This window comes from Anomaloglossus baeobatrachus, chromosome 3 (assembly GCF_048569485.1).
Source record: "Anomaloglossus baeobatrachus isolate aAnoBae1 chromosome 3, aAnoBae1.hap1, whole genome shotgun sequence".
NCBI classification, from domain to species: Eukaryota; Metazoa; Chordata; class Amphibia; order Anura; family Aromobatidae; genus Anomaloglossus; species Anomaloglossus baeobatrachus.
The window spans coordinates 541162062-541189217 of record NC_134355.1 but is presented as its reverse complement, the minus strand read 5'-3'; positions in this window follow the sequence as shown (position 1 = coordinate 541189217).

Sequence of the window (27156 nt, the reverse complement as noted above, 5' to 3'; positions counted from 1 at the left end):
CGCCGCACTGCACCGGCACCCAGCCCGCACCTGTCCCCTCGCCTCAGCACCATCCCTCGGGCTCCAGGGACCATCACTCCCCTATCCACGGAGGGGTCAACACCAAGCTGTGCAACACCGTCCCCAGGAGGCCTAGTTAACGGCAGCAGTGGTGTCCATCCATTCACCACAACCCGTGTGTGGCGTAACTTACATCCCATTCCAAACCACCGCGGCCCCGGCCGTGGAACTCTCCACCAAAGTCCCTGTGTGAAGCGCCGACCCCCTTGCAGAGCGATGTGACCCCCGGGTCCATGAGGAGCGCGAGCCACCCACCGTATGAGCACGGATCCGAGCAGCTCAGCGGTCGCAGCTGAGCCCGCGGGGTGGTACACCTCCTTTATGTCTGATATAGGGTGGATCGGCGTCCCTCTTCCTTCTAATTTTTGGTAGTCCTTCCATTGTTAGCATAGGCTTCCTGAGTTTCCGAGTTTCTCCTTGATAAATTAAAAAGGATGTGTCTTACCATGTCACACACCACTGGCCCATATAAAGTAATCCAATATTAAAATTACATTTACCAGTGACTACCGGTGGGTGTAATTATATTTTCACCTATACAGGTGGTGAGGAAATACAGTGAACGATGGCCTGGTAATTAAGGCTATGTTCACACACAGTTTTTGCAGCATTTTTTGGCAGCATTTTTAATGAGTTTGATGGAAATTAAAAGCTGATTTTACAGTCCCAGTAAATGCAATGACGTTTTGTAAAGCTAATGCACATGCTTGCTTTTTTTTCCTAATTTTACAAGTCAGTATTATACAGGAAATACTTTTTCCTGACATTTTTTCCTTTTAAATCCATCTTATCTTTGGTTTTGTATGGCCTAATACTCCAACACCCTTGTTCTAAGCAGCATCCTGGGAGTCAGAGATGTGTCCAGGAGTCTCACCCATGCTGTTCTCTTTCTATCCAATTCAGTTATTTACAGGCTCTCTGAGAACTTTCGATGGTTTCTGCTGTAAAAATGCTCAAGTTTTGAATTGACTTTTATTATACTCGTGACTCAAGACGACCACAAAGCTAGTTGTGGAGCCAGCTTTGGACTTTTTGGACTCATCCATGATTTGCCAAAGGATGTCACTAAAAGGATGACGCGGGCGTCACAAGCGCCAATAGATATTGTTGACACTATAGTCCCATTTATACCTTCATCTGCAGCAGCTTCACATTGGTTAGGATTGGCCATAATAGAGCATGTTATGGTTAGCCACTCCCCCAGAAGAAGGCACAGTGCCAAAATGTGCATTGGGGAAGTTTCTTCTCTTATACGGATAATACGACTTTTGATTTATTCTTGTATTTGTAACTCCTGGCATTCTCTTTGAATTTAGCACTTTGCTACTTATTATATTACATTGAACTTATTACTTTTGCCTATATATCATTTAGTACTTTTATAATATAGTCCGTTTCCTTGAGATTTGGTGCCATCTACTGGCTTTCAGTGCTATATATGTGATTATCCAATAAGATTTATACAGTATTTTATAATTTTTTTTGTTCTTTGTGCACAAGGTTTCTATATGATCTATCAAATTTAATGGTGCATAACCATTTACAATAGTTCTATCTAGTCCTCTTCCCCCTGTGCTAGTCTGTCTATTGTAACGTGTACATGTATTCTGTATGTAACCCCCTCATGTACAGCACCATGGAATCAATGGTGCTCTATAAATAAACAATAATAATAATAATAATAAGAGCTCTATAATGATTAGGGATGATCGAATAGCACAAATATTCAGCAATATTCGGATTCACGAATGTCTGACGAATAGTTCGCCGCTATGCGAATATTCATTGCGCAATGTAAGTCTATGGGAAACCCGAATAGTTGCTATTCGGCAACTATTCGGGTTTCCCATAGACTTACATTGCACATCGAATATTCGCAAATCGTCGAATAGTGGCAACCTATTCGGTGAATATGGGCGTTGCCAAATATTTGCGGTATTCGATCATCCCTAACAATGGTATAACTAAACAGTTTATGAGGTTTATCGTTTCGGTAGTCTGCATAAATGCCTCTATATGCTTATAGAAAACACATAGTAAGATACACACACACACACACACACACACACACACACACATACACACACACACACACACACACGACATCTCCAAAGGGGTTTCAGAGAATTTGGCAGTACATTCAAAAAAACTCACAATCTAAAAAAACAAAGAAGAAAATAATATGGACTTATACCCTGCTGTAACTAAATAGAAGCATAATGCATATAAATAAACATAGGGCACTTAGTAAACATTATTTTTGATCAGAAAAGCATAAAGCCATCCCACCGCGACAAGGTGTACCCAGTTGGGACAGTACCTACACTCTCTAATATTAAAACCTCACCATGTGTCAACAGACATCAATCTGAATAAGGGCAGAGAATGACTGGGTCCCAAGTTAACTGGACACACAGCCAACGGAGACCCTAGAAGAAATGCCCGGCTCACTAAGAAGGGGGCCGCACCCTATTTGTACTCAGTACAAGAGACTAAAAAAAAACAAAAAAGTGAGCCGGAGTATGAGTTGGTATACCTGTAGCTTGTAAGCTCATGTTCACACTAGCCATAAGACATAAAAAAGCAAAGAAGAAAATAATATGAACCTCACAATCTGTAGACCACATGTAACCACATCAGCCCAGAAGCTCAACATCCAGCATCTTCGCCTTCAAGATCGTATGAGACCAGCCGCATGAGATAGCTGCTGCAACAATCTGTTTGCACAACCAAAGAATTTCTGCACATACTGTGAGAAACCATCAAAGGAAAGCTCGTCTGCATGCGCATTGTCCTCATCAGGGTCACCACATGACTGCGGGGGGGGAAAAGCTCACATTCAATGCCATCTGGCACATTGGAGAAGTGTCCTCTTCATGGATGAATGCCAGTTTTCACTTCACAGGGCAGATGGCAGACTGCGTGTATGGTGTCATGTGAGTGAATGGTTTGCTCATGTCAATGTTGGGAATCGAGTGGCACATGGTGGCGTTGGGGTTATCATAGGCAGGCATATGTCATGGACAATGAACACAGGTGAATTTTATTGATGCTAGTTTGAATTCACAGAGACACTATGACGAAATCCTGAGGCCCATTGTTGTTTCATTCATCTACGACCATCACCTCATGTTGCAGCATGATAATGCATGGCCCTTTGTTGAAAATGATCTGTACATAATTCCGGGAAGCTGAAAATATCCAAGTTCTTGCATGGCCAGCATACTTTTTGGACAGGTCACCCACTTAGCATATTTAGAATGCTCTGGATTAGTGTATAGGACAGCATGTTGAAGGTTTTGTCAATATCCAGCAACTTCACCCAGGCATTGAAGAGGAGAAGACAAACATTCTACAGGCCGCTATCAAAAACTCTATGTGAAGAACTGCGTGAGGCATTTGGTGGTCACACCAGATACTGACTGGTTTTCTGACCCTCCCGGACCCAACCAATACTTTAAAACTGAACACTTTAGAGTAGCCTTTTATCATGGCCTATCTAAGGCTGCTTTCACACATCCGGTTTTTGCTGTGCGGCACAATCCGGCTCTTTGCAGAAAAAACGCAACCATTTTTTTTGCCACCGCTTGCATTTTTTCCGCATAGACTTTCATTAGTGCTGGATTGTGCCGCATGTGTTCGGTCTTTTTGCTGGATGCGGCATATTTAGCCGATGCGGCGGCCGGATGGGGCATATTTAGCTGATGCTGCAGCCGGATGGAACGTTGCCTGGCACGTTTTTTTTGTCCGGCAAAAAAAACCCCATCGTGCCGCATCCGGCTGATGCGGTGCTTTTCCCAATGCATGCCTATGGACGCTGGATGTGGCGCGATGCGGCAAAAACCACATCTGGCCGCCATATGCGTTTTTTTGCACTGCGCATGCTCAGTAGCTGCAACCGGCGAAAAACGGACGGGCCACATGTAAAAACTTATGCAAAGGATCCGTTTTTTTGCTGTATCCGCTGCATAGGTTTTAGAGCCGTATTTAGCCGCACTGCTAAAACCGGATGTGTGAAAGCAGCCTAAGGCAAACCTAAGAAATAATCATACTTTATAATCAGCATCTTGATATGTCACACCTTTGAGGTGTATGGATTATTTCCACATCGGAGAAGTGCTCAGAAACAGATTTAGACAAATTTGTAAACAATTCTTGAGAGAAAAAGGCCTTTTGTGTACATAGATTAGATGTTAGATCTTTTAGATCAGCTTTTTTGTTCAGTGCACATATGTGATGCCCTGGCTGGGCCAGGTAGTCACAGATAGGGCCCCGCACTACACCAGTCCCCTAACAAGGTGACAGCAGCCAAATATTTAAAACCCTAGTCACCCCCCTCAGAGCTTGATGGACACACCAGGGGGTGGAACCAGGAGGTTGAAAGACGCCCACCGAGGAGTCTCAGACAGCCTGGGGTGGGAAAGTACAGAGTCTGTTAGTGGAGATGAAGTGAAGTGGAAGCAGACCTGTGTTTCAGGCCTGAAGCTAACTGACAGGTGCCAGGGTAGGAGCCCTGGTACCTTTGGCTAGGAGGCAGATGGAGGCCTCTGTCTGCAGCAGCCGGGAAGACGGCTCGGTGAAACCGAGGTGGACAAGGACAGGGTAGTGGCCCGCAGGTACCGACTCGGAAACCGGAGCTTAAAGGGGTGTACTCAGACCCTGAAGCTAGGTCCAGAAGCTACTGGGGGGCTAGCTAATTAACTGTTTGCGGCCAGGACTATAGGTCCTGTCCCACCCAAAGTCCCGACTGAAGGCAACAGCCCAACGAGGGGGATAGAAAGCTACCGCCACGGCAGAGAGATCCCACGGGCCAGCGTCTGCGGACAAAGGGCTCCTAAGTCAACCACAAGCCAGGGAGCGGACTCCTGAAGTTGCAAGTGCAGGTAGTCCACTATCACAAACAGGAGCAGGAGAAAGGCAGAGACCACCAACCGGGTGGGGGACCAGACTGCGGCCGGCTGCGGGCACCGACCACCATCACCTTGGTTTACCAGAGACTCGTGTGTTTACTAATCGTGAGTACATCAGTGCCCTCCGGCCGCCCATCTCCCTGCACCACCTAGTACCCTCAATGGGTCCCGGGGCCACCATCCCTGCCCACGGAGGGGTTAACAACTTGCTGCATAACATCTCCCCCGAGTGCCTCATAACTGCAGCGGTGGTGTCCACCTTCACCACATCCTGTGGGTGGCGTCACGAACTCAAACACGGCTCCAGCCGTACACCTACGCCCCCAAACCACCAAACCTCTTTTGATTGACGTGACCGCAGGACCCCGAGTCCGGAGACCCTCAAGCCACCCACTGAAGGTCCGGATCCAAGCGGCTCGGCTGCTGCCGAGCACGGGGCGGCGGACATACACACTTTTATACACATAGGAAAGTTTACCGCACCCACGCCAGCAGCCGGGCTGCTCGGATCCAGATCCGCGGTGGCTCGAGGGGCGTCCGGACCCAGAGGTCATGCAGCCACTCGAATTAAGGGGGTATTTAGAGGGGATGGTGTATTTACAGTTCGTGATGCCACCCGTGGTGTGTGGTAAGGTGGAGTACCACCGCTGCAGCTGGGGAGTATCCGGTGGTGATGGAGTGTGCAGCTAGATGTTTAACCCCTCCACGGGTAGGGGGGAATGCCCCGGGAGTCGGTGATAGTGACAGGGATGTGCCGTTGAGGAGGTATGGGTAACTTGCGTACTCACTCAGTCCAATAATACTGACACCGACAACTTAGTAAATCAAAGTTTTGGACACCACTGCCGCTGAGGGGGAGCACGTTTGGGTCTCGTTTCTGCTGGTGTTGCCTGATGATCTGTGACCTTTCCCTTGGCACCTTGTTCTCTTCTTAGATGGCCCCTATAGCTTGAAACTAGTCGGGTCCCGCTCCCCAGTGTGGCTTTTGGGATGCCACGCGATGGTGGAACCGGCAGCTCTACAGGCTCCACTTCTGCCTTGGTAAACAGAAAAACTGACTGCTCCACAGCCGGGGTTGCAGAGTCCGGGTGCTCTGCCTCTGAGGACGGGCCCGGTGATGCGGCCGGGTCTGGTCTGGCCGGCGTTGGGGTGATAGCTGTCGTGACTGGGTCGAGGGACAGAACCGAGGTTCCCGCAGCTGGGGCTTCATACAAAGGAGCTGAAGGTTCCGCTGCCGGATTGGAAGTAGGCAACTCGGCATCCGCCGAGGACGGGGTTGGTGGTGGTGGAGTGCTCACCGGGAGCGGGGGTGGTCTGGATCCCACAGCCGCATTGGCCGGATTAAGGTAATCAACAGGGACTGGGTAACCGCTTACCCTCTCCTCGCTTGCAATCTCAATCTGACAGGCTCGCACTGCCATCGCCAGGCTCCTCATCTCTTCTCTCCAGTGGTCCAGTATAAACAGGAGCTGCATCCGTGTTCTCCTGCACAGCTGCTCTGACTCTTCTTTGATCTAGGTCGCGGTCCCGGAAACAGCACGTTCTGGTGACCAGCTCCGTTCTGCCATCTTTTCGCTGCGCTGTCCAGGAACATTATGGCAGAGTCCTGGAGTCCCTGCTTCTCTTCCGCTGTAGTTACATGCCGTCACTTGGTGGGAGTAGCGCCATGACACTTCCATCATCTGGCGCGGACATTCTCGCGCGCCCCCTCGGTTTTTACTCAGCACTTCTCTCTGTCATGTGGCCCTCTGGGAACTTCAGGTTCCGGCCTCACACGCAGGATGAAGGGTGGGGCTTCTACTTCCCGCGCTTACACGGGAAAGATGGCGTTTTGGTACGAAAAGATGACGGAAGATGGCGGAATTGGCGAGAAACTGGGCTTTTGACTCGAGGTTTCGGTGCACGTCACCCAGGTAAGTGAGTCCTGCTTGTATCCTGTTCATGATGCCAGGAATTTCGAGGTGTGCCGCTCCCACGTCAGCAGCCGGGATGCTCAGATCCGGATCCGTGGTGGCTCGAGCGGTGTCCGGACCCGGGAGTCGTGCGGTCACTCGAATTAAGGGGGTATTTACAGGGGATGGTGTATTTACAGTTCGTGACGCCACCCATGGTGTGTGGTAAGTTGGAGTACCACCGCTGCAGCTGGGGAGTATCCGGTGGCGATGGAGTGAGCAGCCAAATGTTTAACCCCTCCACGGGTAGGGAGGAATGCCCCGGGACTCGGTGATAGTGATAAGAATGTGCCATTGGGGAGGTAAGGGTCACTTGTGTACTCACTCAGTCCAATAATGCTGACACCGACAACTTAGTAAACCAAAGTTCTGGACACCGCTGCCGCTGAGGGGGAGCACGTTTGGGTCCCGTTTCTGCTGGTGTTGCCTGATGATCTGTGACCTTTCCCTTGGCACCTTGTTCTCTTCTTAGTTTGCCCCTATAGCTTGAAACTAGTCGGGTCCCGCTCCCCAGTGTGGATAACTGAGGCAGCTTGCTCTCAGGGTTCATGCTTGGGATTTCCTGGACCGTTTTAGTGGAAAGTCCTATCCCCCTCGTTGGGCTAGTACCATGATTTTGGAGCGGTTGGTAAGCGGATCTTGAAGGCTCCGTTCTCGTCGGGTAAATTGTCAGGTTGCCTGAAGCTACTCCCTGACCTAGGGTCCACGTACCCCGTTGTATTCTAGTCCCAGCCCGTGATGGTACAAGGCCACCTACTGCCCTCCACGACAATGCCGTGCCCCTTGTCACAATCCCCTGTGACTGGTAGTCCAGCTCCTACTAGGCCCAGACCACCATCTGCCACCTAGTACTTCCAAAGAGCCCAGCTCCTGACCTCCTCTCTCCTTCACTTCCAACACTACACTGACCTCCTCCTGACACTCCTGACCTCCCCTTAACCAACCCCCCAAGTGGGCAACCCTATTCCACTCCGTCCGTCCACTGGTGGGTCTGGTGGGTGTGGGGCACCCACCTAGGATTTTGATTAGCTGGTTTTGAAAACACCACTAGTTAGGGACCCCGTAACCAAGGAGGAGGTGGATATTGTACAGAAGGGTAGATTGCACAATACCCTGTGACGACCTGATAGGCCAGGGCGTCACAAAGCACACTTGCACGTTCATAAACAGAAATATACACACATGCCCACAAACATAGGAAAATACATACAAACACGTGTACACATAAAAAACAGCATTCCGGTGCTAACTTGCTGTCACCCTTACTCCAGTCTGATGGCAAGAACCCTGTGTGATTGCACAGGTGTCGCATATAGCTAAGGCAGGCAACGCATGTGAACACATAGTGGAGAATCGTGATAATGAAATAGAGGAAATCCTGACAGTGTGCACATTGCACAGTGTTATGGTTTAGCAACCTGCAGCTACAAAGTGTGACTGTAGAAATGTATTTTGAAAGATTGAATATGGAACTACCCTTTAATATCATTTCATTGGTAGTTTCAAATAACTGTGCATCTAAAATATAAGTGCAGAAAGCTACATGAACATACATATGATTTTTAGAAAGCAAATAATCTATAGAAAATAATTATCACTGCGTTTAGGTTAGATATTTTCAGACTGTCAACTTTATTTCCTGTAATGTAGTTTACTACTGGGAGGTGACAATCAGGAAGCAACAAAAACATTAATTACTTACCCATTGGGATTTCACAGTATGTGGAAAATACAAGTTTTTAGCATTAAGGAAATATATGCTGATGATTTATAACATAGTCAGAAGTTTAAAGTTATTGTTTCACTAGAAAAAAAATGCAGAAATTACAAAATGATGAAATTTTGCAAATTATAAATGAGTAACACAACACAATAAGTGAGCTCACCCCTCATAATTGTGCTCCTCGATATGCAGGGAAAGGCCTGGGTCCAGGCTGGGTACACAAGGCAGAAGAAGCAGAGGGAATCCGACAATGAAGACGAACCAGGAGAACATCTTCTTAGTTTGCAAAGTATGAGCTAAACTATGTTTTAACTCTTTCATATGGTACTATATTTTTCATGTCTAACCTTACAACATTTACTATTTGTGATCTTAAGATGCAAATACATTTGAAAACTTGAGCACCTGGACTGGGGCTGAGGAGCGCACATCAGTCATTGCCTCACCCTGACGTGCAAAGGCATAATGAGGTCAGTGCGCTGCTGACACTATCAAACTGCTGCTTAGGTCGACACTACAAAGGAGAAGAGGCATCGGGCACCAGAAAGTGCTCCATGGAGGAGCTGAAGATGAATTGTGGGAGCCATGAGAGGAGCGGATTGTCATGATGACTCTGGGATAGTGGGAAACTGAGGCCATTAAGATGTCTTTCAAGTTAGGGGGCCCTATCCTATTCCTATTCTCAGGGACACAGCTAATGTTGGGGATGCTTCAGCCTTCTTCCTGGCTCTGCTACTGTTACGTCACCACCGGAGTCCACTTCAGCGACTTCTACTCTGATCGCCAGGTGACGCTGTGTTCCTGCCGTGGATGGTGCTGGTGATGGGAGAGGAGTCGATGCCAGAGGCACCGATGGGCGCAGGCTCCACTCATCCATTGGGCTGGGTTTCCTTTGGATCTGCAGTACCACAGGCTCACTATAGGTGGCGTGTGTCTTCCAGCTGAAGTTACCATCAATCAGCTACAGCCAATGGGAAAACACCACACCTTTCTTAATTCCCATCCTGTCTGCTGACCACTGCCAGAGATAGTTCTGATATTCTGGCTCCTGTTCTGCCCTTTTCTGTTTTGTGATTCTGGTGATCTGACTTCTGCTTGTTTCCTACTACCTCTCCTGTCTGCTGTTTATGTACCTTGCTGCCCGATCCGGATTTGACCTCTGCTATGTTTTCTGATTACATCCTTGCCTACCGATTCTGTCCCTGTTCTGCAATTCTTAGTTTGACACTACCTGATGACTACTCTATCAGACTGCTGCCTTCCACAGGTAATCTCCAGTACCATGTGTAATTCCAAATCCCTGTATAGGGGTTAAAGTTTTTCAGGGTTCTGGGGGTCCTGCTTGGTGAAGTGTTTTCCCTCTAGCCTGTCCATTACAGCCTGTCTGAGTCTGTGGATCCAGGCAGGCATTACAGCTACTGATCAGCCCTGATCTTTTTCCTCTTCTCCCTTCCCCTAGTGGAAGGGACAAGGGTATAATAGACACAGATATAGACAGACAAGGGAAAAAAGAAAACTCTGTCACACAGCATGCACACACATAGGTAAAGACAATAAAAGATTCAATAGGAAATAAGAGACATGTTGAGTATCACCATAATAGTACCAATGAGGAAGGTCATTTTTACCAGAAAAAGAATTCTGTTTTCTTGATCATTTCTACACATTTGAATTTTTCCCTATTCTACAGTACGCTATGTGGTAAAATTAATGGTGTCATTCAAAAGTGCATTGCATTTCACAAATAGCAAGCCTTATGTCTATGTTGACAGAAAAATAAAAAAACTTATGGCTCTGGGAGAATAGGGAGGAAAAAATTAAAACGCAGAAACAAAAATTGTCCAAGCCACAAATGGGTTAACCCTAGAACGCATACCTGGGGCCTCGCAGGCCTGCTAGGTCATTTGTTTTCTATGGTAGATTGTTATGCTTGCGCGATCTAGGGTTAAAAAGAGGGGAAGTCTGGTGGGGATATTATAAGACACGGCAGTGTGTAGGAGGGTATAGACTGGGGCAGTGTGTGGGGGGATATCATGGAGCAGTGCAGGGTAAGGGGATATTATGGAGAGTGGCTATGTGGTGGAAAAATCTTGTGCAGGAAGTAGAGTGAGTAGAAATTATTTGTTTAGGTATGCAGCATCAAAAATATATTTATTTATGGGGACAGTAGAATTATACTTTTGTAAGATCATTTTTTTGCTTGAAACACATTGATGTTTCCCTGTTCTTAATGTATGTCCCATCTATTAATATGAGACATTTTTTTTTTCTTCTAACAAACTATGTTTTAATTCCAATTTTTGCTGGTGTTGGAGATGTTTTGCACCCTTATTTTTGTTGGTTTTATTTACTGAAAGTAGGTTTGGTGCTGTATTCATGTAGTGTCAGTGATTCTAGCACTGCATTCATGTACTGACAGGTATTATGGTGCTGCATATGTACAGATGTTTGTTGTGGTGCTGCAATCATGTACTACGGGTGGTTCTGTCACTGCATTTGTGAACTTGAAGGTGATTCAGCCACATGCTGTTCCTCTTATTTTGATACACAGCCAAGAAAATTTGCATGGCTGGATGCTGAAGCCTGTAGCCAAATGCTTTATTTGTGCTGGATATTGTAATATGGAGGACTCTAAGCCAATTTTTTTATTTATTTAGTTTTACACCAATCTAGACACAGACAGGGCCTGTGATTGATTGCAATCAAACACACTGTCTCCCAGGCTGGAGGCGCTCTCTGGCTCCAAGCAATCAGAGATGCCAGGGCTACCAGTGGATGGGGAAAGTAGTGCATATGCATGAAGATAATGAGCGGCCCTGGAGGTAGAGTGAGTAGACCTGGAAGCAGAGTTACAACCACGTGGGGACTGGTAAGAATAAAGCGCTTGGTTTATTCCTATTTTCTTTCTTTTTTTTTTTAATTTACAAGGTGGCTGGACCCTGATCGTTACCCAGGTTCCCTGAGAACTTTGGACCCAGGGCTGGCACCTGGGTTCTTTTGAACTTTTACAATCCAGGTCCACCCATCACTACACACAACCTGTATTTAAAACCCCTTAACGACTGGCCAATTTTTCGCTTTCCGTTTTTTGTTTTTTTTTCTCCATTCTTCTTCAGAGAGACGTAACTTTTATATTTCTCAGTCAATATGGTCATGTGAAGGCTCATTTTTTGTGGAACAAGCTGTACTTTTAAATGAAACAATAAGTTTTACCATACAATGTACTGGAAAACAGAAAAAAAATTCCAAATGCGGAAAAATTGCAAAAAAAGTGCAATAGCACTACTGTTTTTGAGATATTTTATTCACTGTGTTCACTATATGGTAAAACTGATCTATGGGTGTGATGCCTGAGGTCAATGCGAGTTTTTAGACACTAAACATGTGTAGGTTTACCTTTATTTAAGGGATTAAAAAAAAATCAGAAGTTTGTCCAAAAACGTGGTGCATGTTTTACGCCATATTCTGTGACCCGTAGAGTTCTCCTTTTTTGAGATCTATGGCTCAGTGATGGCTTATTCTTTGTGTCTCAGGCTGAAGTTTTTAATGGTACCATTTTTACGCAGATGCTATGTTTTGATCGCCTATTATTGCATTTAGCGGAAAATTTGTGGTGACCAAAAAACATAATTTTAGCGTTTGGATTTTTTTTCCGATATGCAGTTTAGTTGATTTTATATTTTGATAGATCGGGCATTTCTGAATGATGCAATATCAAATATGTGTATATTTTTTTATTTTTTTAACCCTTTAATTTTCAATGGGGAGAAGGGGGGGATGATTTGAACGTTTAGGTTTTTTTTATTTTTTTTTAAATTTTTTAATTCTTTTTTTTTCTTTACTTTTTTTTATTTTACTATTTCCCCTAGGGGACTATATGGATCAGCAATCTAATTACTCTGCCATATCTGCTTATCACAGCTGCACAGCTGTGCATAGCAAATATGCTTATTTCATGTTTCACCCAGCTCTGGGCAGAGTGAAACAGAAAGTGAGTCATGTGAGCTACAGGAGTCATCACATGACCCTGTTCTACCATGACAACCACCAGAAGTCACGTGATCACGTCACGTGTCTTCCGGTACCGGCAAGTTGAGTAAATGTTTACCACCGACGCCATTAAAATGGCGCTGTCACATATTGACAGCGCCATTTAAAGGGATAAATGGCACGGGAAGATAACGATTCTGCTCGTGCCTGCCAGGCACACATCTCAGCTGTAAAATCAGCTGAGATGTGGTCCAATCGCTGCAATCTGCCGGCAGCAGACCGCAGGCAGTAACACTATGACCGCTAGGACGTAAGATTACTGCCCGTGGTCGTGAAGGGGTTACACACATAATAAAGCTACTGCAGAGTCCACATGTTCAAAAGCCAGGGTTCATGAGGAGCCAAATAAAAGTAGAACTTTTCTGTGCTGCAGTAAGAATGCCGAAAATCTAAAAGTTCTAAATAATATGTAGGTGATTATATTCTACACATTTACAAGTGTGTCCTCACTTTTTCACTGTTGGGTTTCCTAATGAAGAAGTGATGACACACTTCAAAACACATAGAATAAAACCACCTACATTCTATTTAGCACTTTTGGATTTTCATCATTCTTACAGCATTGCTGAAAAGTTCCACTTTTATTTGGTTACTGATTAATCCAGGATTATACACTACAGACACATTTTACGTTTTGTGTCCCCTTATTTCCTATAGGTTGTGATCTTGTGAGAAGAGACTTAACTTCTACTATTGCTGACTTTTGTGTCACTCTGTAGTGTATGTCCCCTCTGAGTTGTAAAGTGCTGTTAAATATTCTGGCACTATAGAAATCTAAATTATTGTGTGTGCAGAATTATTAGGCAAATGAGTATTTTGATCACATGATACTTTCATGTTACACATGTTGTCCTACTCCAAGCTGTATAGGCTTGAGAGCCAACTACCAATTAAGTAAATCAGGTGATGTGCATCTCTGTAATGAGGAGGGGTGTGGTGTAATGACATCAACACCCTATATAAGGTGTGCTTAATTATTAGGAAACTTCCTTTCCTTTGGAAAAAAGGGTCAGAAGAGAGATTTGACAGGCTCTGAAAAGTCCAAAATTGTGAGATGTCTTGCAGAGAGATGCAGCAGTCTTGACATTGCCACACTTTTGAAGCGTGATCACCAAACAAGCGTTTCATGGCAAATAGCCTATAGGGTCGACAGGGTCGCAAGAAGCGTGTTGGGCAAAAAAGGCACAAAATAACTGACCATGAATTAAGGAAAATCAAGTGTTAAGCTGCCAAGATGCCATTTGCCACCAGTTTGGCCATATTTCAGAGCTGCGACATTACTGGAGTATCAAAAAGCACAAGGTGTGCCATACTCAGGGACATGGCCAAGGTAAGGAAGGCTGAAAACCGACCACCTTTGAACAAGAATCATAAGATAAAATGTCAAGACTGGGCCAAGAAATATCTTAAGACTGATTGTTCAAAGATTTTATGGACTGATGAAATGAGAGTGACTCTTGATGGGCCAGATGGATGGGCCAGAGGCTGGATCAGTAAAGGGAAGAGAGCTCCACTCCGACTCAGACGCCAGCAAGGTGGAGGTGGGGTACTGGTACGGGCTGATATCATCAAAGATGAACTTGTGGGACCTTTTTGGGTTGAGGATGGAGTGAAGCTCATCTCCCAGACCTACTGCCAGTTTCTGGAAGACAACTTCTTCAAGCAGTGGTACAGGAAGAAGTCAGTATCGTTCAAGAAAAACATGATTTTCATGCAAGACATTGCTCCATCACATGCATCCAACTACTCCACAGCATGGTTAGCCAGTAAAGGTCTACAAGATGAAAAAATAATGACATGGTCCCCTTTTTCACCTGATCTGAACCCCTAGAGAACCCATGGTCCCTCATAAAATATGAAATCTAGAGGGAGGGAAAACAGTACAGGATCATTTTCCTCTGCAACCGCTTCACTGATTCCTCTGCTCTTTGCCAGTCATTGCACTGGTTGCCTATCCGCTACAGAATCTAATATAAACTTATCACTGTCACTCACAAAGCTCTCTGCGGTTCTGCACCACCCTACATCTCCTTCCTCATCTCTGTCTATCACCCCACCCGTGCCCTCCGCTCTGCTAATGACCTAAGACTGACATTCTCAACAATTCGAACCTCCCACTTCCGTCTTCAAGATTTCTCACGAGTTGCGCCTATGCTCTGGAACACACTACCAAGAGCAATCCGTTTAATTCCCAACATCCACACCTTTAAGCGGGCCCTAAAACGCATTTCTTTAGACTAGCCTATCACTTCACTGCCCTGATCTAATCTAGACCCTTTTTGCCCTCATAACAAAAAATGTACTTCCAATTCTTGTCCCCTGTACAGGGATAAATTCTGGCCAATGACGCGTTCATGCAGCTGGTTTTAAATACCCTTTTAAATCGATGGCCGGACCATATATAACAAGCTTTTCTCCCCCATTCACCTTTTGGGCCTCCCCTATTTCCTCATGGACTGTAAGCTTACGAGCAGGGCCCTCACTCCTCCTGGTATCTTAATTTTTTTTTTTTGTATTGTCTCAAATTGTCTGTACATGTCCCCTCTGAATTGTAAAGCGCTGCGGAATATGTTGGCGCTATAGAAATAAAACTTTATTGTTATTATAAGTATTACCACGATTATAAACATACCAGAGCAATTGGGAAGAGATGGGCCAAGCTAGAGAATTGGTGCGTCTAATGGATGTGCCACTTCTGGTGCAGCAGCATGCTATTTTTTGACTGGAAGGGTGAAAAAAAATGGACCCTTCCAGCCTGATAATACCCACTCCCAGATGTCAGCATTACCTTGTCTAGTTATCAAAAATAGGTGGGAGCCAACACTATTTTTTTTAAATTAATTTATTCCCTATGGGTTCTCTGGTTTCCTCCCACATGCCAAAGACATACTGATTTGGAATTTAGATTGTGAGCCCCAGTGGAGACAGTGTTGCGGATGTATTTAAAGTGTTATGGAATTAATAGTGCTATATAAGTGAATAAATATAATATTATTATTTTGCTTACATTTGCTGCCCCCTAGCCCTTACTAGGACCATTTTACAGTCATTTTACAGTGAAAAAGTTCAGATCTCCATTGACTTACATAGGGGTTGGGATCAATGTCAACTTTACCTAAGGTCTGGCTCAACCAAGCGTACCTGAACTTTCACAGGTCCATTCATCCCTACTCATGAATAGAGATGAGTGAACCTCAGGTTCAGTGTTCAGTATTCCTACCAAACACAGACTTTAAAAAAAAATACAGCATTTGCGTTCAGAGTTTTGGTGCTTTATGTATTGAAACCACTCGCATGAGCATCACTTTGCTCAGGTGCACTTGGCGCTCAGCCCAGCTCAGTGTGTACCAAACAAAAAAAATGAAAAAGCCCCGCCCACCTGCTTGAAAAGGATTTGTTTATGGCTGGCTGCATGTGGGTGGAACCCCAATTGCACAATTAGTGACTTTCATTGGGGTTCAGGTCAAGTCCGGGTCTCAAACCGAACTTTGTTTAAAGTGCTGCTGAACCCGCGGAATTGAACTTCCATGGGTCCGCTCATCTCTACTCATGTACTAACATTTGTATTTTTTGCCTAAGCGGCTTTAGATCATTGTATTTTTGGGATGTGCGATCCATGTCTTTTTTCTTCATAGTATGGTATTTATATCAGTCTACCCCCCTCTTTTTTTGCTTGGATCTGCACTCTCCCCATTTGGCACAGGTGATTTTAATCAGCAGGAGACTGCAAGAGGGGTCAGCCTTCTTTTTGCTCCCAGTTCACATATGGGAGCCAGTGGGAGGTGAGTGCACAGCTCCTCTCACTGTGTGCTGGTGCTGTGTGGTGGCTGCTGTTGTGGTGGTGTGGTGTCAGTGGGGCGGCACGGCCTGGAGCCTTGGGGGCTTTGCCTTGCAGCATGGGTGCTGTGAGGCACCAGGTCGCCCGCCCTGCTGGCGTTTTGTCACTGCGGCGGTGGTCAGTGCACGGTGCCGCGCAAAAAGGTCAGGTTAGGGACCCACTCAAGAGGTTTGCCGTGACGTGGCAGTGGGCTTAATACAATATGATCAGAATGGTAACAAAAGAACCTCATGTTCTATTTAATTTTTGCCTAAGCGGCTTTAGATCATTGTATTTTTGGGATGTGCGATCCATGTCTTTTTTCTTCATAGTATGGTACTAACATTTGTAAATCTCTTCCATTTTCATTATTGTGTTTCTGAACTTTCATCATCTCCACTTCCTATAAATGAAAAGAATATGGAATGATTCAATTTGTTCATAAAAACAATTTCTTATAATTTATTGGTTCTTGTAACAAAGCCAAAATTTCATTCTTACCCAGAAATCCCATGGGAGCGTGTTCTCATCCCTTTTGTTTCAAATTCCCAGAAGGAAGGGACAGCACCAATGAGCAGCTCCACCATTACACTTAATTACAGGTATTGAGAGGGTGGTGTCACGGCCATCTCTTTTCAGTTACAAACCTGTGACAGGTTCAGGCCCGGAGTCTCACAGTGCTCTGAGACACTTATGATTACATGTGTTTTCCTTTTCTTTTGTGTATTAAGGGTTAATGTCAGTTTTTCTGTCTGCAGTTTTTTAGCAGTTTGTCAGGGGCAGCCACTTTGTGACCATGCCAATCACCTTCAAATAGTGGCAATACCCATCAACCTTTGCTGTTGATAGAATCCATTCTGTCCTGGGCACCTAGGTGGATGGAGCTGCTGGGGTTCTGCCTGAGCCCATTTATCTGCTGCCTTGAAGTCTAGCTTCAGCAACGGAGTTGGTGTTTGTATCCTTTTGCCCTGTTGTCTTCCTTCCACTTATGTTGTATTATTGCAACAATGGAACTAATGTTCCTAGCCAGACATTTCACTAGTGAGGATGAGTACGGGGCTTTGCGAGGGCTTTAGGTATCCTGCTACACAATGGGGTGAAATAACCTGTATAGGGCTGACTAGGGAGTGCAGGGTACAGCTGCAGGTGAGCACAAGCAGTGTCCCATGTTCTCTCTCTCTAGTTCCAGGGACCACTGTTGTTAAAGTGTCCCCAGTGTCCTTCCTTTGTATGTGGTGTTTTTGTAGTGTGCCAGACGTCCGTAGGTCTGATTTCACCTGTTATGCCGTGAAATTGGACTTCTCCCACTTTGAACGTGCAGGTGAGGAACAGCACTATGGTTGTCATCGTTATAATTTACTAGAAGGTGGCCCGATTCTAACGCATCGGGTATTCTAGAATTTACTTTTAATTTTGTATTGTGTAGTTAATGTAAGATTTTTGTTTTATATATATATATATATATATATATATATATATATATATAATATGTTGTTGTGTGTAGTTACCAAGTGTTTGGTAGTGTGCGCTAAAAATGTTCTGGGTGTTGTCTGGGTGGGGGGGTGTGAGAGCGGTGTTGTATGTGTGTTGCGTTGTGTGTGTTGCGTTGTTTGTGGAGCGCTGTGTGTCTGCAGCGTTCTGTGTGTGTGGTGCTGTGTGTGTTGCGCGGTTTGTGTGGGTGTGGAGTGCGTGTGTGTGTTTTGGGGGGAGGTATGTTTTGTGCAGTGTGTGTGTTGCGCGGTATGTGCGTATATTTATGTATGCCGCGGTGTTTGTGTGTTGGGTGTTGTGTATGTGCGGCGTTGTCTGTGTGTGTGTGGGTGTCTGTGTAGGGCGGTGTTTGTGGTTCCCAGTGTGTGTGTGTGGTGTTGTTAGGACCAGGTGGACGGGTAGGCCCAGGAGGTGGATCCACTGGGCTGAACACCTCACCGAGGGCAAGGTGCCCGGTAGCCGGAGCACTACAGGTAGCAGGACAGTCCGTTCAGAGGAGTGGAGTGAAGAAGTCCCTGGGACCACTGAGTCTCTGAAGGTAGTCCGGGTGACAAAGCTCAGGTTCGGAGGCCGAGATGACGTCAGGCAGAATCCAGAACCAACGGAGCGGGGAGGTGAGTCACCACACGGATCCGGGGATCGGAGATGGTCGGGACTGACGGGATGGCAGACAGTCACCGTTCGGGGTTCGGGAGTCGTCAGGACCGGTTGGCGAGACAGGAGCGACACTACAAGAGAGATAGGTAAGTATGGCACAAGACACAAGGAGACCTGACTCCTAGCTTAGCAAACACGAAGAACAGGCCCCGCCCACTTGGAAAGGATCCCCCTATATACCCTGTACCTGATTCTTCAATATCCTGTTGGAGGACACTGGCCCTTTAAGAGAGGGTCAATGACCGCGCGCGCGCCCTAATGCGCATGCGCGAGGCCCGGGTGCCAGAAGGCAGAGCAGGATGCGGTGTACAGGAGGCAGGAGTGCCGGGCCGGCTCAGGACAGCGGAGGGACGCCGGGACCGGGGACCGGGTTGCCTGGAGGACGCAGGTGAGGGAGCATGGAGGCTGAGGAGCGGGGGACCGGGGAGCGTGGCACGGGAGCGGGAAAGCGAGGTCTGGGAGCGGGGGAGCGTGGCAGAGGAGCCGGGGAGCGTGGCAGGAGAACCGGGGAGCATGGCACGGGCACCGGGGAGCGTGACAGTACCCCCTCCCCCACGCCCCCCTCCCCGCAAACGGGACAGGAAGGCACGTATCAGAGGAGTACCCACATTCTCCCGGGTTCCCAGGACCTATCCTCAGGACCATACCCAGCCCAGTCCACCAGGAAGAACTGTCGGCCCCGCACGGTCTTCATGGCCACGATATCCCTTACCGCATAGATGTCATCATCAGCAATAGGAGGAGGAGCAGAACTGGCAACAGCGGAGAAGGGACCAAGGACAACTGGCTTGAGCAGGGAGACGTGGAAGGAGTTGGGTATCCTCATCGTGGCCGGGAGCTGCAGCTTGTAGGAGACCTCATTGATTTTGCTGATGACTTTAAACGGCCCGATGTAGCGAGGACCCAGCTTGTACGATGGTAGCTTCAATCGGACGTACTTGGAAGCAAGTCAGACCAGATCTCCCGGAGAGAAACACGGAGGATCCAGACGCCTCTTGTCTGCGTGTCTCTTCATCCGCAGGGAAGCACGTCCTAGGGACGTCTTGACAGAGTCCCAAATTGTTGTAAAGTCACGGACTACAGCATCAGCAGCAGGGACATCCGAGGAAGAAGATACAGGTAATGGGATGGAAGGCTGAAGTCCGTAAACGACATGGAAGGGAGAGCTGGAGGAGGACTCACTGACGTGGTGGTTATGGGAGAATTCAGCCCAAGGAAGAAGCGTGGACCAGTCGTCGTGATGGCTATTAACGTAGTGACGCAAGAAGGAGGTCAGGATCTGATTGACTCGTTCCACTTGGCCATTTGACTGAGGATGGTAGGCTGAAGAAAAGTCCAGAGCCACTCCCAGATGTTTGCAGAGGGCCCTCCAGATGCGGGAGGTAAACTGAGTTCCTCTGTCGGACACAATGTGTGAAGGAAAGCCATGCAATCAGAAGATGTGCTGTATGTAGGCGTCAGCGAGTTCCTGGGCAGAGGGCAATCCAGCCATAGGGATGAAATGAGCCATTTTGGAGAACCGATCCACCACGACCCATATGACTGTGTGTCCGGCGGACAAGGGTAAGTCTGTAACAAAGTCCATAGCAATGTGTTGCCACGGAATGGAGGGAATTGGCAGAGGCAAAAGGCGACCATATGGCAGGTGTTTGGGCGTCTTGTTCCGGGCACAAGAGGAGCAGGCTGAGACAAAGGACGCGACGTCTGTGCGAAGGGATGGCCACCAGTAGTGACGTACAATTGTACTCCATGTTCTCTTCTGACCAGCATGACCGGCTATTTTCGAGGCATGACCCCAATGCAACACTTTTTGTCTGTCAGTCTCAGAGACATAGGTCTTCCCGGGCGGTATCTGGGCCAGGGTGACAGGGGCCACCGGAATGATTTTACTTGGGCAGATGATGGGCTGGGATGTCTGTTCCTACTGTTCCATGGGCACGAATGACCTGGACAAGGCATCTGCTCGCACATTCTTATCCGCGGGCCGAAAATGGAGCTGAAAATCGAACATGGCAAAGAACAAGGACCACCTGGCTTGTCGTGGGTTCAGTCGCTGAGCAGACCGCAGGTATTCCAGGTTCTTGTGGTCCGTGTAAATGATCACGGGGTACACTGCTCCCTCCAGAAGGTAGTGCCACTCCTCCAGAGCCAGTTTGACTGCTAATAGCTCTCGGTCACCGATGGTGTAGTTGCGTTCAGGCGCTGAGAAGCTCTTGGAGTAGAAACCGCAAGTAACCATCTTCCCAGAGGAGGACTTCTGCATGAGCACTGCTCCGGCTCCCGAGGAGGAGGCATCCACCTCCAAGGTGAACTGTCGGTTAAACTCAGGGCGGTTGAGCACAGGAGAGGAAGTAAACGCCTGTTTCAGGGAGCCAAACGCGGCGTCGGCTGAAGGTGACCAGTCCTTTGGATTTGCCCCCTTCTTGGTCAAAGCGGAGAGAGGCGCAGTCAGGGCAGAGAAGTGAAGGATGAACTGACAGTAATAGTTCGCAAAGCCAAGAAACCGTTGGATTGCCTTCAGTCCGGAAGGAGGGGGCCAGTTGAGAATGGAAGAGACCTTCTCTGGGTCCATCTGCAGACCGGTATCGGAGATTATGTAACCCAGGAAGGGAAGAGAGGACTGCTCGAAGACACACTTCTCGTACTTGGCGTACAGACGATTCTCTCTCAGTCTTTGTAGTACCAGCTGCACGTTCTCTCTGTGGGTCTGGAGGTCCGGAGAGAAGACCAGGATGTCATCCAGATACACCACCACACAGACGTAGAGAAGGTCCCGGAACACGTCGTTCACCAATTCTTGAAAGACTGCTGGTGCATTACACAGGCCGAAGGGCATCACAAAGTATTCGTAGTGCCCATCGCGAGTATTGAATGCGGTCTTCCATTCGTCCCCAGAGCGGATGCGGACCAGGTTGTAGGCACCCCGAAGATCCAACTTGGTAAACACACGAGCTCCTCTAAGCCGATCAAACAATTCGGGGATGAGCGTCAGGGGGTATTTATTTTTTACGGTGATTTGGTTTAATCCCCGGTAGTCAATGCATGGGCGTAGGTCACCCTCTTTCTTCTTAACGAAGAAGAAGCCTGCTCCGGCAGGAGAGGAGGATCTCCGGATGAATCCCCTTGCCAGGTTCTCAGTGATGTAGGCAGACATGGCCCTTGTTTCAGCAGGAGACAAAGGATATATCCGTCCTCGAGGTGGTGTAGTTCCCGGGAGTAGGTCGATGGCACAGTCGTAAGGACGATGTGGCGGCAGTACCTCTGACTCCTTTTTATCAAAGACGTCCGCGTAGGACCAGTAGGCCGAAGGCAGTCCTGGGAGGGACTCTGGAACCGGAGGTCGTCGGATGGGCTGTATGGACTTCAGGCAGTTCTCGTGGCAAGAGGAGCCCCATCGGGTAATTTCACCAGTACGCCAGCTGACCGACGGTTCGTGTGTCCGTAACCAGGGGAGTCCCAGCAGGATTTGGTGAGACATGTGTGGGAGGACGTAGAGAGTGATGTTCTCGGTGTGCAGGGCACCGATACGTAGTCCTACTGGCTTGGTGATCCACGAGATGGTGTCAAAGAGGGGTCTCCCATCTACAGAGGCAATCACGAGGGGTTTGTCGGGTGGAGTAACCGGCACCTGGTACTTGTCCACCGTGGCCTGCTGGATGAAATTGCCTGCTGCCCCGGAATCGAGGTACGCCTCGGCCGTGAACCGCGTCTCTCCCGTTGTCACTTGAACGGTCCACGTAACCGGGTCTGAGAGAGTCCCAGCACCTAGGGTGGCCTCTCCTACCAACCCTAGGCTTTGGAGTTTCCCGGCCTCTCTGGACAGGAACGTAGCAGGTGTGTGCCCTCTCCGCAGTAGAAGCAGAGACCCTTAGCGAGCCGTTCTGCTCGGCGTTGTTCGGACTGCCTCAGACGGTCAATCTGCATGGGTTCTTGGACAGGGACGCCAGACGATGCCGACTGAGGTACGACGGGCTTCTGCGGAGGAGAGGAATGCCGTATCGGACGTCTCTCGCGGGACACCTCTTTGGATCGTTCCTGGAATCTGAGGTCCACGCGGGTGGCTAATGCAATTAGGGCATCCAGTGTGGAAGGAACATCGCGGCCTGCCAGCTCGTCCTTAATACGACTGGAGAGTCCTTCCCAGAAGGCGGCAGTGAGGGCTTCATTGTTCCACCCCAATTCTGAGGCCAAGGTGCGAAAGCGGATGGCATACTGCCCCACCGTCAGGGTCCCCTGACGTAGCCTGAGGAGTGATGAGGCGGATGCGGCGGCACGCCCGGGTTCGTCAAAGGTGGTTCTAAACGCCTGCAGGAAGTCCTGGATGTTCGCAGTTACAGGGTCCTCCTTCTCCCACAAGGGGTTCATCCAGGCCAGTGCCTCACCCTCCAGATGGGACATCACAAATGCCACCTTGGCTTGGTCGGAGGCAAACAGGTGCGGAAGCAGCTTAAAGTGGAGGGAGCACTGATTTAAGAATCCTCTGCAGGTCTTTTGATCTCCGGCATAGCGGGGTGGAGAGGCCAAGCGGAGTTTAGAAGCTTCCGGGTTGCCGCTACGGGAACTGTGGCCGTGGCCTGTGCTGTAGTAGCCTGAGATGCCAGGGACATGGCAGTTGCTTGCAGCGTGTTCAGGCGGGTATCCACCGAGGACATGAAGGCCAGCATGCGGGACTGGGTCTCGCGCTGTCGTCCGAGTTCCTGCTGCAAGTTGCCCAGCTGGGCCGCTAGTGCTTCGGCGGGATCCATGGCCTGTTCTTACTGTTAGGACCAGGTGGACGGGTAGGCCCAGGAGGTGGATCCACTGGGCTGAACACCTCACCGAGGGCAAGATGCCCGGTAGCCGGAGCACTACAGGTAGCAGGACAGTCCGTTCAGAGGAGTGGAGTGAAGAAGTCCCTGGGACCACGGAGTCTCTGAAGGTAGTCCGGGTGACGGAGCTCAGGTTCGGAGGCCGAGATGACGTCAGGCAGAATCCGGAACCAACGGAGCGGGGAGGTGAGTCACCACACGAATCCGGGGAATCGGAGATGGTTGGGACTGACGGGATGGCAGACAGTCACCGTTTGGGGTTCGGTAGTCGTCAGGACCGGTTGGCGAGACAGGAGCGACTCTACAAGAGAGATAGGTAAGTATGGCACAAGACACAAGGAGACCTGACTCCTAACTTAGCAAACATGAAGAACAGGCCCCGCCCACTTGGAAAGGATCCCCCTATATACCCTGTACCTGATTCTTCAATATCCTGTTGGAGGACACTGGCCCTTTAAGAGAGGGTCAATGACCGCGCACGCGCCCTAATGCGCATGCGCGAGGCCCGGGTGCCAGAAGCCAGAGCAGGATGCGGTGTACAGGAGACAGGAGTGCCGGGCCGGCTCAGGACAGCGGAGGGACGCCGGGACCGGGGACCGGGTTGCCTGGAGGACGCAGGTGAGGGAGCATGGAGGCTGAGGAGCGGGGGACCGGGGAGCGTGGCACGGGAGCGGGGAAGCGAGGTCCGGGAGCGGGGGAGTGTGGCAGAGGAGCCAGGGAGCGTGGCAGGGGAGCCAGGGAGCATGGCAGGAGAGCGTGACAGGTGTGTTGTGCGGTGCGCGTGTGGCGGTGTGTGAATGTTTTGGGGGGAGGTGTGCACCCCCATCATGCTCCATCCCCTATGCTACGCACCCCCCATCGTTCTCCATCCCCCATGCTGCGCACCCCCCATCGTGCTCCATCCCCCATGCTGCGCACCCCTCATCGTGCTCCATCCCCCATGCTGCGCACCCCTCATCGTGCTCCATCCTCCATGCTGCGCACCTCCCATCGTGTTCCATCCCCCATGCTGCGCACCCCCCATCGTGTTCCATCCCCCATGCTGCGCACCCCCCATCGTGCTTCATCCCCCATGTTGCGCGGGGGAGAGAGGCTACCCAGCGGTGTCGCCTGAAATCCACCTAGGGCAGTAGCAAGAGGTGGCTGAGTAAGGGGACTGCCGGTAGACCAAGCCCGCTCGGGGAAACAGGTCCCCAGAGCAGGAACCCATTTACTTGGCCTGCCAAACCTGCTGATGAGTGCACTGTATGTGCCTTATCAATCTACAGAGTCCGTAGCATCAGCAGCAACGATGGGGCCCATGAGGAGGATTGAGCCTGGAGCCATCTTATCCTTGGTCCACGCTGCCAGCAAATGGGCCAGAAAGGGGAGAACGGCAGATGCGACTTCCCTGGGTGATCCCCGCAATACTACAAGTAGGAGTCACCCCAAACAAGGGCTAGGAAGGCGAGTCAGCAGTCACCCCTACATCAGACGAAGGGATACCTGGCTCCACCTGGTTCATCATAGCATCGCCCCGGTTGACTCACAGCTACCATCTGAAAGTGATTAAAAACCCTAAAAGACATTGCTGCTTGTGTGTGAGTTCTTCTGCGACCTATGGTACTAAACACTTACACTGGGCCCTGGGGCCAGCCTCACTCTCGGGAGGCCACAACAACTGACTGCATCTACCATCAGCCTCAGGCGTTCCCTAAACTGTAGTGGCGGTCACCCCCTGACCGCAATTACCGAGAGTGGCATCACAATTCCCATAGAAGTTAACCTGACCTACCTGCGGCCAGAAGATTCCCAACACGGGGAGTCCCTGAAGAGCCTGAGGCGACCTGAAGGTAATGTGGGGCTCTACATCAGCATCGTTATGTTTGGATGAAAAAGGGAGAAGCTTTGAAGCCTAAGAACATCATCCCAACTGTGAAACACGGGGATGGCAGCATCATGTTGTAGAGTTGTTTTACTGCAGGAGGGACTGGTGCACTCCACAAAATAGATGGCATCATGAGGAAAGAAGATTATGTGGCAATACGGAAGCAGCCTCAAGACATCTGCCAGGACCTTAAAGCTTGGGCGCAAATGGGTCTTCCAAATGGACAATGAACTGAAGCATACTGCCAAACTGGTTACAAAATGACTTAAGGATAACAAAGTCAATGTTTCGGAGTGGCCATTATAAAGCACTGATCTCAATCCTATTGAAAATTTATGGGCATAGCTGAAAAGGCAGGTGCGAGCAAAGTGACATACAAACATGGCTCAGTTACACCAGTTCTGTCAGGAGGAATGGGCCCAAATTCCTACCAGCTAACATGCTTGTGGAAGGATATCCAAAACATTGGGCCCAACCCATACAGTTTAAGGGCAATGCTACTAAATACTAATGAAATGTATGTAAACTTTTGACTCTGCAGAAAGTAATAAAAATAACTTAAAACATCATTTCCATCATTATTCTGTTATTTGGCAAATATAAATATTCTTGGTAATCCTAATTGACCTAAAATGGGAAAGGTTTATTCTGATTTCATGTCAGATGGTGAGAAAAAAATGCAGGTGTGTCTTTTTAGATAGTGTATGTAAACTTCTGTTTATACAGTAACTGTATGTGGCGACATGCATGTACTTCCTCCTTTACGTGGGAAAGACAAAAAGGGAATTCAGGAGAAGGGTGGGGAACACCTGAGTGACATCCGCCACAACTGGAACACCCTCCTGGGAAGACATATTAATAGACTTCACAGGGGTGATGTGCATCAGGTATCATTTTGTGTGATAGAGGTGATAACAATGCTAACATCCTGAAAAGAGAGAGTAAGTGGATCTTTAGGATGGACTCACAAAGTCCCAAAGGGATTAATGAACTGTCTTTTGCATGTTAATTAGAGGAATGGGTGGGCTGCAATACCAAGACAGGTTATTAAACTTGGGGTTATTTAGTTTGGAAAAACGAAGGCTTAGGGGGGATCTAATCACAATGTATAAATATATGAGGGGACAGTACAGAGACCTTTCCAAAGATCTTTTTACACCTAGGCCTGCGACTGGAACACGGGGGCATCCGCTACGTCTTGAGGAAAGAAGGTTTAATCATAATCACAGACGAGGATTCTTTACTGTACGAGCAGTGAGACTATGGAACTCTCTGCCGCATGATGTTGTAATGAGTGATTCACTACTAACATTTAAGCAGAGCCTGGATGCCTTTCTTGAAAAATTTAATATTACCAGTTATGTATATTAGATTTTATGACAGGGTATTGATCCAGGGAACTAGTCTGATTGCCGGATGTGGAGTCAGGAAGGAAATGTTTTCCCCATTGGAACTTGTTTGCCACATTGGGGTTTTTTTTGCCTTCCTCTGGATCAACATGTTTGGCTACGGGTTGAACTAGATGGACTCAGGGGCACTTTGCACACTGCGACATCGCAGGTGCGATGTCGGTGGGGTCAAATTGAAAATGACGCACTTCCGGCATCGCATGCGACATCGCAGTGTGTAAAGGCTGGATGATACGATTAACGAGCGCAAAAGCGTCGTAATCGTATCATCGGTGCAGCGTCGGCGTAATCCATGATTACGCTGACGCGACGGTCCGATGTTGTTCCTCGCTCCTGCGGCAGCACACATCGCTGTGTGTGAAGCCGCAGGAGCGAGGAACATCTCCTACCGGCCTCACTGCGGCTTCCGTAG